The sequence below is a fragment of the Ipomoea triloba genome, chromosome 13 (assembly GCF_003576645.1).
Source record: "Ipomoea triloba cultivar NCNSP0323 chromosome 13, ASM357664v1".
NCBI lineage: Eukaryota > Viridiplantae > Streptophyta > Magnoliopsida > Solanales > Convolvulaceae > Ipomoea > Ipomoea triloba.
In genome coordinates this window covers 13,554,807-13,569,214 of record NC_044928.1, presented here as the reverse complement: position 1 = coordinate 13,569,214, position 14,408 = coordinate 13,554,807, and the positions used below count along the sequence as shown (strand labels likewise).

Sequence of the window (14,408 nt, the reverse complement as noted above, 5' to 3'; positions counted from 1 at the left end):
TCATCACATATTGAATACAAGTTGCAAGAACTAGCACGTGTAGGCTTCTGTTTAACAGAAACTATCTCTATCATATCCAAATTAAACTTGCATATATATACCTAATTGTTTGCTAACTTTTATTCAAAGAGATGTGTTTGAAAGCGTTGAAAAAACAATTATATAACATTTTCATAGTATGAACACACGTTGTAGACAATTATAAAATGAAGACATTTATTTATAAATTTTACTTATATTTATATTTCTATTTCTAGCTTGTGGTATTCTTTACAATTGGTTAATATTTCCAATAACCTAAAATTACTTAATTGGTTATTATTGCTTTTGTAGAAGAATGCAATAATTCTCCGCTCGCGTCTTGTAATTCTTCATTTCTTACTTGTTATTTCTTGAAGCGCAAGGAACATAGATTTTATAACTCGCGTCTTCTAATTCTTCAATTCGTTCATAGATTTTATAACTCGCGTCTTCTAATTCTTCAATTCGTTTATTTGTTGAAGAACTCGCGTCTTCTAATTCTTCAATTCGTTTATTTGTTGAAGTGCACGGAACAAATAATTCAAGCATTTTCGAATTCTTCATTTCTTACTTGTATTTCTTGAAGCACAATGAACAAATAATTCTCAGCTCGCGTCTTGTATATACTCATTCTTTTTATTTCTTTAAGCACAAGCAATAAATAATTCAATCGTCATCTAATTCTTCGTTTCTTACGTTTATTTCTTGAAGCGTAAGGAACAAATAATTCAAGTGTGTTCTAATTCTTCGTTTCTTACGTTTATTTCTTGAAGCGTAAGGAACAAATAATTCAAGTGTGTTCTAATTCTTCGTTTTTTACTTTTGTTTTACGCATTGTTGTGGTTCATCTTGATCCATTGGAATCCTAATGTCTCAAGAGCGTAGGTTGTAGGCTCGGCAAGATATCGCAAGAGTGCAATAGCCTAAGTGTGTGCAACTCTCGCCTTTAATCGGGGAGGATGAGGTCTGGAGGAGGTAGGAAGACAAGGTGTTCGACGAAATGCCACAACGAATTGAAGGCTTGGAAATTCGAGCGTGACATCGCTCGGTGTTGTTCCTTTCGCCTTCTTAGGTGTCTTAGATTTCAATTCAATCCAACCGTTGATAAACGAGTGCAAGAACCGGGGGAGTATAGATTAATTCCGCTCTCTTTCATTATTGATCTTTGAATCTTGTTTCACTTTGCACTCAGTCTATTAATGAATTCCTTGCTCTTTACTGCTAATTGCTTTTGCATTCATAAGTAACTTGCCTACTCTCTCCAATTTGCCATCCTCTCGAGAACGACACTCGACGAAGTTATTCCTTGTTTACACTTTACACCTCACCCAAAAAACTAATTCATCACATATTGAATACAAGTTGCTAGAACTAGCACGTGTAGGCTTCTGTTTAACAGAAACTATCTCTATCATATCCAAATTAAACTTGCATATATATAATTGTAACGTGGAGATGGTCGAGTTGGTCTATGGCGCCAGATTAAGGCTATGGTCTGAAAGGGCGTGGGTTCAAATCCCACTCTCCACACCAACTTCACCCTAGTTCTCCATATTTAGCTGCTTGAATGAGTAGACGTTAATGTAGTTTCTAAAATTGGGAAAACAATGTTTCTATTTCACTCTTTCAACTTATAGAGGGTCTTGAATACCTAATTTTTCCTTTAAAAGGGATTTTTCCTTTAAAAGGGACATCCGCGACGGTTCAAGCTTAGAAGGAGTCGCAGATAAAAGGGGTATCCGTGACGGTTCAAGCATAGACGAAGGAGTCGCAAATACCTAATTGTTTGCTAACTTTTATTCAAAGAGATGTGTTTGAAAGCGTTGAAAAAACAATTATACAACATTTTCATAGTATGAATACACGTTGTAGACAATTATAAAATGAAGACATTTATTTATAAATTTAACTTATATTTATATTTCTATTTCTAACTTGTGGTATTCTTTATAATTGGTTAATATTTCCAATAACCTAAAATTACTTAATTGGTTATTATTGATTTTGTAGAAGAATGCAATAATTCTCAGCTCGCGTCTTGTAATTCTTCATTTCTTACTTGTTATTTCTTGAAGCGCAAGGAACATAGATTTTATAACTTGCGTCTTCTAATTCTTCAATTCGTTTATTTGTTGAAGTGCACGGAACAAATAATTCAAGCATTTTCGAATTCTTCATTTCTTACTTGTATATTTTGAAGCAAAATGAACAAATAATTCTCAGCTCGCGTCTTGTATATACTCATTCTTTTTATTTCTTTAAGCACAAGCAACAAATAATTCAATCGTCATCTAATTCTTCGTTTCTTACGTCTATTTCTTGAATCGTAAGGAACAAATAATTCAAGTGTGTTCTAATTCTTCGTTTTTTACTTTTGTTTTACGCATTGTTGTGGTTCATCATGATCCATTGGAATCCTAATGTCTCAAGAGCGTAGGTTGTAGGCTCGGCAAGATATCGCAAGAGTGCAATAGCCTAAGTGTGTGCAACTCTCGCCTTTAATCGGGGAGGATGAGGTCTGGAGGAGGTAGGAAGACAAGGTGTTCGACGAAATGCCACAACGAATTGAAGGCTTGGAAATTCGAGCGTGACATCGCTCGGTGTTGTTCCTTTCGCCTTCTTAGGTGTCTTAGATTTCAATTCAATCCAACCGTTGATAAACGAGTGCAAGAACCGGGGGAGTATAGATTAATTCCGCTCTCTTTCATTATTGATCTTTGAATCTTGTTTCACTTTGCACTCAGTCTATTAATGAATTCCTTGCTCTTTACTGCTAATTGCTTTTGCATTCATAAGTAACTTGCCTACTCTCTCCAATTTGCCATCCTCTCGAGAACGACACTCGACGAAGTTATTCCTTGTTTACACTTTACACCTCACCCAAAAAACTAATTCATCACATATTGAATACAAGTTGCTAGAACTAGCACGTGTAGGCTTCTGTTTAACAGAAACTATCTCTATCATATCCAAATTAAACTTGCATATATATAATTGTAACGTGGAGATGGTCGAGTTGGTCTATGGCGCCAGATTAAGGCTATGGTCTGAAAGGGCGTGGGTTCAAATCCCACTCTCCACACCAACTTCACCCTAGTTCTCCATATTTAGCTGCTTGAATGAGTAGACGTTAATGTAGTTTCTAAAATTGGGAAAACAATGTTTCTATTTCACTCTTTCAACTTATAGAGGGTCTTGAATACCTAATTTTTCCTTTAAAAGGGATTTTTCCTTTAAAAGGGACATCCGCGACGGTTCAAGCTTAGAAGGAGTCGCAGATAAAAGGGGTATCCGTGACGGTTCAAGCATAGACGAAGGAGTCGCAAATACCTAATTGTTTGCTAACTTTTATTCAAAGAGATGTGTTTGAAAGCGTTGAAAAAACAATTATACAACATTTTCATAGTATGAATACACGTTGTAGACAATTATAAAATGAAGACATTTATTTATAAATTTAACTTATATTTATATTTCTATTTCTAACTTGTGGTATTCTTTATAATTGGTTAATATTTCCAATAACCTAAAATTACTTAATTGGTTATTATTGATTTTGTAGAAGAATGCAATAATTCTCAGCTCGCGTCTTGTAATTCTTCATTTCTTACTTGTTATTTCTTGAAGCGCAAGGAACATAGATTTTATAACTTGCGTCTTCTAATTCTTCAATTCGTTTATTTGTTGAAGTGCACGGAACAAATAATTCAAGCATTTTCGAATTCTTCATTTCTTACTTGTATATTTTGAAGCAAAATGAACAAATAATTCTCAGCTCGCGTCTTGTATATACTCATTCTTTTTATTTCTTTAAGCACAAGCAACAAATAATTCAATCGTCATCTAATTCTTCGTTTCTTACGTCTATTTCTTGAATCGTAAGGAACAAATAATTCAAGTGTGTTCTAATTCTTCGTTTTTTACTTTTGTTTTACGCATTGTTGTGGTTCATCTTGATCCATTGGAATCCTAATGTCTCAAGAGCGTAGGTTGTAGGCTCGGCAAGATATCGCAAGAGTGCAATAGCCTAAGTGTGTGCAACTCTCGCCTTTAATCGGGGAGGATGAGGTCTGGAGGAGGTAGGAAGACAAGGTGTTCGACGAAATGCCACAACGAATTGAGGGCTTGGGAATTCGAGCGTGACATCGCTCGGTGTTGTTCCTTTCGCCTCCTTAGGTGTCTTAGATTTCAATTCAATCCAACCGTTGATAAACGAGTGCAAGAACCGGGGGAGTATAGATTAAATCCGCTCTCTTTCATTATTGATCTTTGAATCTTGTTTCACTTTGCACTCACTCTATTAATGAATTCCTTGCTCTTTACTGCTAATTGCCTTTGCATTCATAAGTAACTTGCCTACTCTCTCCAATTTGCCATCCTCTCGCGAACGACACTCGACGAAGTTATTCCTTGTTTACACTTTACACCACACCCAAAAAACTAATTCATCACATATTGAATACAAGTTGCAAGAACTAGCACGTGTAGGCTTCTGTTTAACAGAAACTATCTCTATCATATCCAAATTAAACTTGCATATATATAATTGTAACGTGGAGATGGTCGAGTTGGTCTATGGCGCCAGATTAAGGCTCTGGTCTGAAAGGGCGTGGGTTCAAATCCCACTCTCCACACCAACTTCACCCTAGTTCTCCATACTTAGCTGCTTGAATGAGAAGACATTAATGTAGTTTCTAAAATCGGGAACAATGTTTCTATTTCACTCTTTCAACTTATAGAGGGTCTTGAATACCTAATTTTTCCTTTAAAAGGGGTATCCGCGACGATTCAAGCATAGAAGGAGTCACAGATAAAAGGGGTATCCGTGACGGTTCAAGCTTAGAAGGAGTCGCAGATACCTAATTGTTTGCTAGCTTTTATTCAAAGAGATGTGTTTGAAAGCGTTGAAAAAACAATTATACAACATTTTCATAGTATGAATACACGTTGTAGACAATTATAAAATGAAGACATTTGTTTATAAATTTAACTTATATTTATATTTCTATTTCTAACTTGTGGTATTCTTTATACTTGGTTAATATATCCAATAACCTAAAATTACTTAATTGGTTATTATTTCTTTTGTAGAAGAATGCCATAATTCTCCGCTCGCGTCTTGTAATTCTTCATTTCTTACTTGTTATTTCTTGAAGCGCAAGGAACACACATTTTACAACTCGCGTCTTCTAATTCTTCAATTCGTTTATTTGTTGAAGCGCACGGAACAAATAATTCAAGCATTTTCGAATTCTTCTTTTCTTACTTGTATTTCTTGAAGCACAATGAACAAATAATTCTCAGCTCGCGTCTTGTATATACTCATTCTTTTTATTTCTTTAAGCACAAGCAACAAATAATTCAATCGTCATCTAATTCTTCGTTTCTTACGTCTATTTCTTGAAGCGTAAGGAACAAATAATTCAAGTGTGTTCTAATTCTTCGTTTTTTACTTTTGTTTTACGCATTGTTGTGGTTCATCTTGATCCATTGGAATCCTAATGTCTCAAGAGCGTAGGTTGTAGGCTCGGCAAGATATCGCAAGAGTGCAATAGCCTAAGTGTGTGCAACTCTCGCCTTTAATCGGGGAGGATGAGGTCTGGAGGAGGTAGGAAGACAAGGTGTTCGACGAAATGCCACAACGAATTGAGGGCTTGGGAATTCGAGCGTGACATCGCTCGGTGTTGTTCCTTTCGCCTCCTTAGGTGTCTTAGATTTCAATTCAATCCAACCGTTGATAAACGAGTGCAAGAACCGGGGGAGTATAGATTAAATCCGCTCTCTTTCATTATTGATCTTTGAATCTTGTTTCACTTTGCACTCACTCTATTAATGAATTCCTTGCTCTTTACTGCTAATTGCCTTTGCATTCATAAGTAACTTGCCTACTCTCTCCAATTTGCCATCCTCTCGCGAACGACACTGGACGAAGTTATTCCTTGTTTACACTTTACACCACACCCAAAAAACTAATTCATCACATATTGAATACAAGTTGCAAGAACTAGCACGTGTAGGCTTCTGTTTAACAGAAACTATCTCTATCATATCCAAATTAAACTTGCATATATATAATTGTAACGTGGAGATGGTCGAGTTGGTCTATGGCGCCAGATTAAGGCTCTGGTCTGAAAGGGCGTGGGTTCAAATCCCACTCTCCACACCAACTTCACCCTAGTTCTCCATACTTAGCTGCTTGAATGAGAAGACATTAATGTAGTTTCTAAAATCGGGAACAATGTTTCTATTTCACTCTTTCAACTTATAGAGGGTCTTGAATACCTAATTTTTCCTTTAAAAGGGGTATCCGCGACGATTCAAGCATAGAAGGAGTCACAGATAAAAGGGGTATCCGTGACGGTTCAAGCTTAGAAGGAGTCGCAGATACCTAATTGTTTGCTAGCTTTTATTCAAAGAGATGTGTTTGAAAGCGTTGAAAAAACAATTATACAACATTTTCATAGTATGAATACACGTTGTAGACAATTATAAAATGAAGACATTTGTTTATAAATTTAACTTATATTTATATTTCTATTTCTAACTTGTGGTATTCTTTATAATTGGTTAATATATCCAATAACCTAAAATTACTTAATTGGTTATTATTTCTTTTGTAGAAGAATGCCATAATTCTCAGCTCGCGTCTTGTAATTCTTCATTTCTTACTTGTTATTTCTTGAAGCGCAAGGAACACACATTTTACAACTCGCGTCTTCTAATTCTTCAATTCGTTTATTTGTTGAAGCGCACGGAACAAATAATTCAAGCATTTTCGAATTCTTCTTTTCTTACTTGTATTTCTTGAAGCACAATGAACAAATAATTCTCAGCTCGCGTCTTGTATATACTCATTCTTTTTATTTCTTTAAGCACAAGCAACAAATAATTCAATCGTCATCTAATTATTCGTTTCTTACGTTTATTTCTTGAAGCGTAAGGAACAAATAATTCAAGTGTGTTCTAATTCTTCGTTTTTTACTTTTGTTTTACGCATTGTTGTGGTTCATCTTGATCCATTGGAATCCTAATGTCTTAAGAGCGTAGGTTGTAGGCTCGGCAAGATATCGCAAGAGTGCAATAGCCTAGATGTGTGCAACTCTCACCCTTAATCAGGGAGGATGAGGTCTGGAGGAGGTAGGTAGACAAGGTGTTCGACGAAATGCCACAACGAATTGAGGGCTTGGGAATTCGAGCGTGACATCACTCGGTGTTGTTCCTTTCGCCTTCTTAGGTGTCTTAGATTTCAATTCAATCCAACCGTAGATAAACGAGTGCAAGAACCGGGGGAGTATAGATTAAATCCGCTCTCTTTCATTATTGATCTTTGAATCTTGTTTCACTTTGCACTCACTCTATTAATGAATTCCTTGCTCTTTACTGCTAATTGCCTTTGCATTCATAAGTAACTTGCCTACTCTCTCCAATTTGCCATCCTCTCGCGAACGACACTCGACGAAGTTATTCCTTGTTTACACTTTACACCTCACCCAAAAAACTAATTCATCACATATTGAATACAAGTTGCAAGAACTAGCACGTGTAGGCTTCTGTTTAACAGAAACTATCTCTATCATATCCAAATTAAACTTGCATATATATAATTGTAACGTGGAGATGGTCGAGTTGGTCTATGGCGCCAGATTAAGGCTCTGGTCTGAAAGGGCGTGGGTTCAAATCCCACTCTCCACACCAACTTCACCCTAGTTCTCCATACTTAGCTGCTTGAATGAGAAGACATTAATGTAGTTTCTAAAATCGGGAACAATGTTTCTATTTCACTCTTTCAACTTATAGAGGGTCTTGAATACCTAATTTTTCCTTTAAAAGGGGTATCCGCGACGATTCAAGCATAGAAGGAGTCACAGATAAAAGGGGTATCCGTGACGGTTCAAGCTTAGAAGGAGTCGCAGATACCTAATTGTTTGCTAACTTTTATTCAAAGAGATGTGTTTGAAAGCGTTGAAAAAACAATTATACAACATTTTCATAGTATGAATACACGTTGTAGACAATTATAAAATGAAGACATTTGTTTATAAATTTAACTTATATTTATATTTCTATTTCTAACTTGTGGTATTCTTTATAATTGGTTAATATATCCAATAACCTAAAATTACTTAATTGGTTATTATTTCTTTTGTAGAAGAATGCCATAATTCTCAGCTCGCGTCTTGTAATTCTTCATTTCTTACTTGTTATTTCTTGAAGCGCAAGGAACACACATTTTACAACTCGCGTCTTCTAATTCTTCAATTCGTTTATTTGTTGAAGCGCACGGAACAAATAATTCAAGCATTTTCGAATTCTTCTTTTCTTACTTGTATTTCTTGAAGCACAATGAACAAATAATTCTCAGCTCGCGTCTTGTATATACTCATTCTTTTTATTTCTTTAAGCACAAGCAACAAATAATTCAATCGTCATCTAATTATTCGTTTCTTACGTTTATTTCTTGAAGCGTAAGGAACAAATAATTCAAGTGTGTTCTAATTCTTCGTTTTTTACTTTTGTTTTACGCATTGTTGTGGTTCATCTTGATCCATTGGAATCCTAATGTCTCAAGAGCGTAGGTTGTAGGCTCGGCAAGATATCGCAAGAGTGCAATAGCCTAAGTGTGTGCAACTCTCGCCTTTAATCGGGGAGGATGAGGTCTGGAGGAGGTAGGAAGACAAGGTGTTCGACGAAATGCCACAACGAATTGAGGGCTTGGGAATTCGAGCGTGACATCGCTCGGTGTTGTTCCTTTCGCCTCCTTAGGTGTCTTAGATTTCAATTCAATCCAACCGTTGATAAACGAGTGCAAGAACCGGGGGAGTATAGATTAAATCCGCTCTCTTTCATTATTGATCTTTGAATCTTGTTTCACTTTGCACTCACTCTATTAATGAATTCCTTGCTCTTTACTGCTAATTGCCTTTGCATTCATAAGTAACTTACCTACTCTCTCCAATTTGCCATCCTCTGGAGAACGACACTCGACGAAGTTATTCCTTGTTTACACTTTACACCTCACCTAAAAAACTAATTCATCACATATTCAACACAAGTTACAAGAACTAGCACGTGTATGCTTCTGTTTAACAAAAACTATGTCTATCACATCCAAATTAAACTTGCATATATGTAATTGTAACGTGGAGATGGTCGAGTTGGTCTAAGGCGCTAGATTAAGGCTTTGGTCTGAAAGGGCGTGGGTTCAAATCGCACTCTCCACACCAACTTCACCCTAGTTCTCCATATTTAGCTGCTTGAATGAGTAGACATTAATGTAGTTTCTACAATCGGGAACAGTGTTTCCATTTCACTCATTCAACTTATAGAGGGTCTTGAATACCTAATTTTCCCTTTAAAAGGGGTATCCGCGACGGTTCAAGATTAGACGAAGTCGCGGATAAAAGGGGTATCCGCGACGATTCAAGCTTAGAAGGAGTCACGGATACCTAATTGTTTGCTAACTTTTATTGAAAGAGATGTGTTTGAAAGCGTTGATAAAAAGAATTATACAACATTTTCATAGTATGAATACACGTTGTAGACAATTATAAAATGAAGACATTTATTTATAAATTTAACATATATTTATATTTCTAATTCGTGGTATTCTTTATAATTGGTTAATATATCAAATAACCCAATATTACTTAATTGGTTATTATTACTTTTGTAGAGGAATGCAATAATTCTCTGCTCGCGTCTTCTAATTCTTCATTTCTTACTTGTTATTTCTTGAAGCGCAAGGAACACACATTTTACAATTCGCGTCTTCTAATTCTTCAATTCATTTATTTGTTGAAGCGCACGGAACAAATAATTCAAGCATTTTTGAATTCTTCATTTCTTACTTGTATTTCTTGAAGCACATTGAACAAATAATTCTCAGCTCGCGTCTTGTATATATTCATTTTTTTTTCTTTAAGCTCAAGTAATAAATAATTCAAGCGTCTTCTAATTCTTCGTTTCTTACTTTTATTTCTTAAAGCGCAAGGAACAAATAATTCAAGTTTGTTCTAATTCTTCGTTTCTTACTTTTGTTTTATGCATTGTTGTGGTTCAGCTTGATCCATTGGAAGCCTAAATGTCTCAAGAGTGCAGGTTGTAGGCTTGGCAAGATATCGCAAGAGTGCAATAGCCTAAGTGTGTGCAACTCTCGCCCTTAATCGGGGAGGATGAGGTCTGGATGAGGTAGGTAGACAAGGTGTTCGACGAAATTCCCCAACCAATTGAGGGCTTGGGAATTCGAGCGTGACATCGCTCGATGTTGTGCCTTTCGCCTCCTTAGGTGTCTTAGATTTCAATTCAATCCAACCGTAGATAAATGTGTGCAAGAATCGGGGGAGTATCGATCAAATCCGCTCTCTTTCATTATTGATCTTTGGTACGCTCTGTTACAAAGTGAGCTTAAGGTTATAAGATCTTGGAATTAGAGCTTAAGGTTATAAGGTCCGTTAGAAAGTGATATCAAAGTTGTTCGAACCTTTGGGAGCTTAAGCTATGAGATGTTGGAAATAAGAAAGTATTAGAGCCTATGTTGATNCAACCGTAGATAAACGAGTGCAAGAACCGGGGGAGTATAGATTAAATCCGCTCTCTTTCATTATTGATCTTTGAATCTTGTTTCACTTTGCACTCACTCTATTAATGAATTCCTTGCTCTTTACTGCTAATTGCCTTTGCATTCATAAGTAACTTACCTACTCTCTCCAATTTGCCATCCTCTGGAGAACGACACTCGACGAAGTTATTCCTTGTTTACACTTTACACCTCACCTAAAAAACTAATTCATCACATATTCAACACAAGTTACAAGAACTAGCACGTGTATGCTTCTGTTTAACAAAAACTATGTCTATCACATCCAAATTAAACTTGCATATATGTAATTGTAACGTGGAGATGGTCGAGTTGGTCTAAGGCGCTAGATTAAGGCTTTGGTCTGAAAGGGCGTGGGTTCAAATCGCACTCTCCACACCAACTTCACCCTAGTTCTCCATATTTAGCTGCTTGAATGAGTAGACATTAATGTAGTTTCTACAATCGGGAACAGTGTTTCCATTTCACTCATTCAACTTATAGAGGGTCTTGAATACCTAATTTTCCCTTTAAAAGGGGTATCCGCGACGGTTCAAGATTAGACGAAGTCGCGGATAAAAGGGGTATCCGCGACGATTCAAGCTTAGAAGGAGTCACGGATACCTAATTGTTTGCTAACTTTTATTGAAAGAGATGTGTTTGAAAGCGTTGATAAAAAGAATTATACAACATTTTCATAGTATGAATACACGTTGTAGACAATTATAAAATGAAGACATTTATTTATAAATTTAACATATATTTATATTTCTAATTCGTGGTATTCTTTATAATTGGTTAATATATCAAATAACCCAATATTACTTAATTGGTTATTATTACTTTTGTAGAGGAATGCAATAATTCTCTGCTCGCGTCTTCTAATTCTTCATTTCTTACTTGTTATTTCTTGAAGCGCAAGGAACACACATTTTACAATTCGCGTCTTCTAATTCTTCAATTCATTTATTTGTTGAAGCGCACGGAACAAATAATTCAAGCATTTTTGAATTCTTCATTTCTTACTTGTATTTCTTGAAGCACATTGAACAAATAATTCTCAGCTCGCGTCTTGTATATATTCATTTTTTTTTCTTTAAGCTCAAGTAATAAATAATTCAAGCGTCTTCTAATTCTTCGTTTCTTACTTTTATTTCTTAAAGCGCAAGGAACAAATAATTCAAGTTTGTTCTAATTCTTCGTTTCTTACTTTTGTTTTATGCATTGTTGTGGTTCAGCTTGATCCATTGGAAGCCTAAATGTCTCAAGAGTGCAGGTTGTAGGCTTGGCAAGATATCGCAAGAGTGCAATAGCCTAAGTGTGTGCAACTCTCGCCCTTAATCGGGGAGGATGAGGTCTGGATGAGGTAGGTAGACAAGGTGTTCGACGAAATTCCCCAACCAATTGAGGGCTTGGGAATTCGAGCGTGACATCGCTCGATGTTGTGCCTTTCGCCTCCTTAGGTGTCTTAGATTTCAATTCAATCCAACCGTAGATAAATGTGTGCAAGAATCGGGGGAGTATCGATCAAATCCGCTCTCTTTCATTATTGATCTTTGGTACGCTCTGTTACAAAGTGAGCTTAAGGTTATAAGATCTTGGAATTAGAGCTTAAGGTTATAAGGTCCGTTAGAAAGTGATATCAAAGTTGTTCGAACCTTTGGGAGCTTAAGCTATGAGATGTTGGAAATAAGAAAGTATTAGAGCCTATGTTGATAATTTTGGGGATAGGAATTAAGCGGTGGATTATCTTGAGGCTTAGATGATAAGAAAGGAAGTTTCGGGGATGAAATTATTCCTAAGGAGGGTAGACTGTAACCCCTTACTCATTCCCGAAAATTATCCGATTTTCCAAATTTATGTCGGGATTATTTTTAGAATATTTTTGGTTTCAAAATTCTTCCTATTTAAATTATATTCCACCGAACTTTTATCTGATTTAACCCCTAACTGGCAAGGCAAGGCTTATTCTTCAAGATTTACCATACTTACCATAGAATTGTGACACATGTCACTCTTTTTTAGCCACATGTTATTATTTAAATATTTTTGAAGATGATCCAAATTGAAGCTTGATCTCCAAGTTTCTTATTTCTTCCCTTATAAGAAACAATGTAGGTTGATCACCAAGTTTCTTCATCCCTAAAGTGTTGCTATAAAAGGAGCTTTGATCTCCAAGTTTTTCTTCATTCTTCCCATTTGGCTCCACCTTGGCCGAAAATTTGAGAGGAAAAAAAGGGAGAGAAATTTCATCTTCATCTTTGTGTTCAAGAAACTCCATAGCCAATTCCTTCACAAGTTCTTCCATACTAGGTAACACTTTGATTTTATTCGGTTAAGAAGAGTAGAATTCTTTCCTAGAGCTTAATTTTAAGCTAAGAATTCTTGAAAATATTGTTATTTTGGTGTAAATTACTTAGGATCTTCGGTGGAAATTTGGAGGAAGGGATCACAACAATTTCTACGGTTTTAAAAGCTACTTGAAAGGTAAGAAATCCCTTAAGTTGGTTTTGTCACTTAAGATTTAATAATTGATAGTTGAAGTAGGAATTTATGAGCTTTGTGTTGAAATATATGGATATATATACATATGTGTACTTATAATAATTATGGAAATAATAGTAGAGGTGTTCGCCACTACGTTGTTCACACTGTCCAGAACTGGCCGTGTGTGCGGACGCAGCGCCGGACGCGCGTCCACCGTGCGTCCGAGCTGGGCGAAGAGTGGGCAGAACCTGTGGACGCGATACTGGACGAGCGTCCCCTGTGCGTCCAGTGGTGCGGATGAAGTAAGCTTTGATTATTGTTAATGATGTTTAGACGATGGGGTTGTAATGATCCTAAGAGATTATTATGATTATGATGATGAGAGTTGGAAATCTCTATATTGGTGAATAAGTTATGGTTTAAAGGAATTTTGAGTAGTGATGATATTATGATATTATTGAGGAAATTGTTATATGGAAATATTGAGATAAAGATTGTATATGGTGAATCTTGAGGAAATAGTTGTTGAACGATTTTGGATTATGGTTAGGCAATGACTTTACCACTTAGAAATTTATACATACTTGGATGTGCGATTTCCTTAATTTATATTTCTAATGGTGTTGATGATGAGAATAACTATCTATTATGAGTTAATGGTGTAACCATGATTATGGATTACCGATGATGATTGGATTGTAATATGGATTGAAATTCATGATAAGGAACAAGGTTAAGGATGTTAATATTAATGGTGCTATGAATCGATTGATTCATAAATGGTTGACTATGGGTTCGTACTATTATAATAATATTATTGAGAATGGATATATGTAGTGTTAGTAGAATATATAAGTGTATAAATAGGTGGATGGATTTCAAGTATGGGACTTGAATATGAAGTATATCCAAAAATGTTATAAAAACTTACGTTGAAGAACGTATGCTATTTTGGTACACAGGTTGTCAAAACCTTATTTTTGAAGGAAAATACCATTTTTAGTGAGTGTGTACCTTACTTGAATGATGAGAAAATGATGTTTGAAAAGCCTGCGGGTACTGAAAGTATTTTGAAAATCCTTCAGGGGCTAATGAGGTAGCCAATTTCAAGTATTGGACTCAAATGAGAAATATGCCCAAAAGAAATGATTTAAGAAAGAAAACTGAAGGAAGGAACATGTTTTCAAAACCTGAGTTTCTAAAGTAAGTTGTGGAGGACTCGATTAACCCACGGGAGGGCTTAATTGCCATAGCCCAGCGGTTGTTTACATGATTGACCTACGGGAGGGCTTGAATGCCATGGCCCGGGGTTGTTGAGATGATT

The 14,408-nt window shown here is 35.9% G+C and overlaps 3 non-coding genes across 3 annotated transcripts; all 3 read left to right on the top strand.

Annotated features, from left to right (window-relative positions):
- Positions 1-4,574: 4,574 nt before the first annotated feature.
- TRNAL-AAG lies at positions 4,575-4,655 on the top strand. Its single transcript has one exon. It is a non-coding gene; the product is annotated as a tRNA-Leu (tRNA).
- Positions 4,656-6,103: 1,448 nt separating this feature from the next.
- Positions 6,104-6,184, top strand: TRNAL-AAG. Its single transcript has one exon. It is a non-coding gene; the product is annotated as a tRNA-Leu (tRNA).
- A 1,448-nt stretch (positions 6,185-7,632) lies between these two features.
- TRNAL-AAG lies at positions 7,633-7,713 on the top strand. Its single transcript has one exon. It is a non-coding gene; the product is annotated as a tRNA-Leu (tRNA).
- The last annotated feature ends 6,695 nt before the right edge of the window (positions 7,714-14,408 follow it).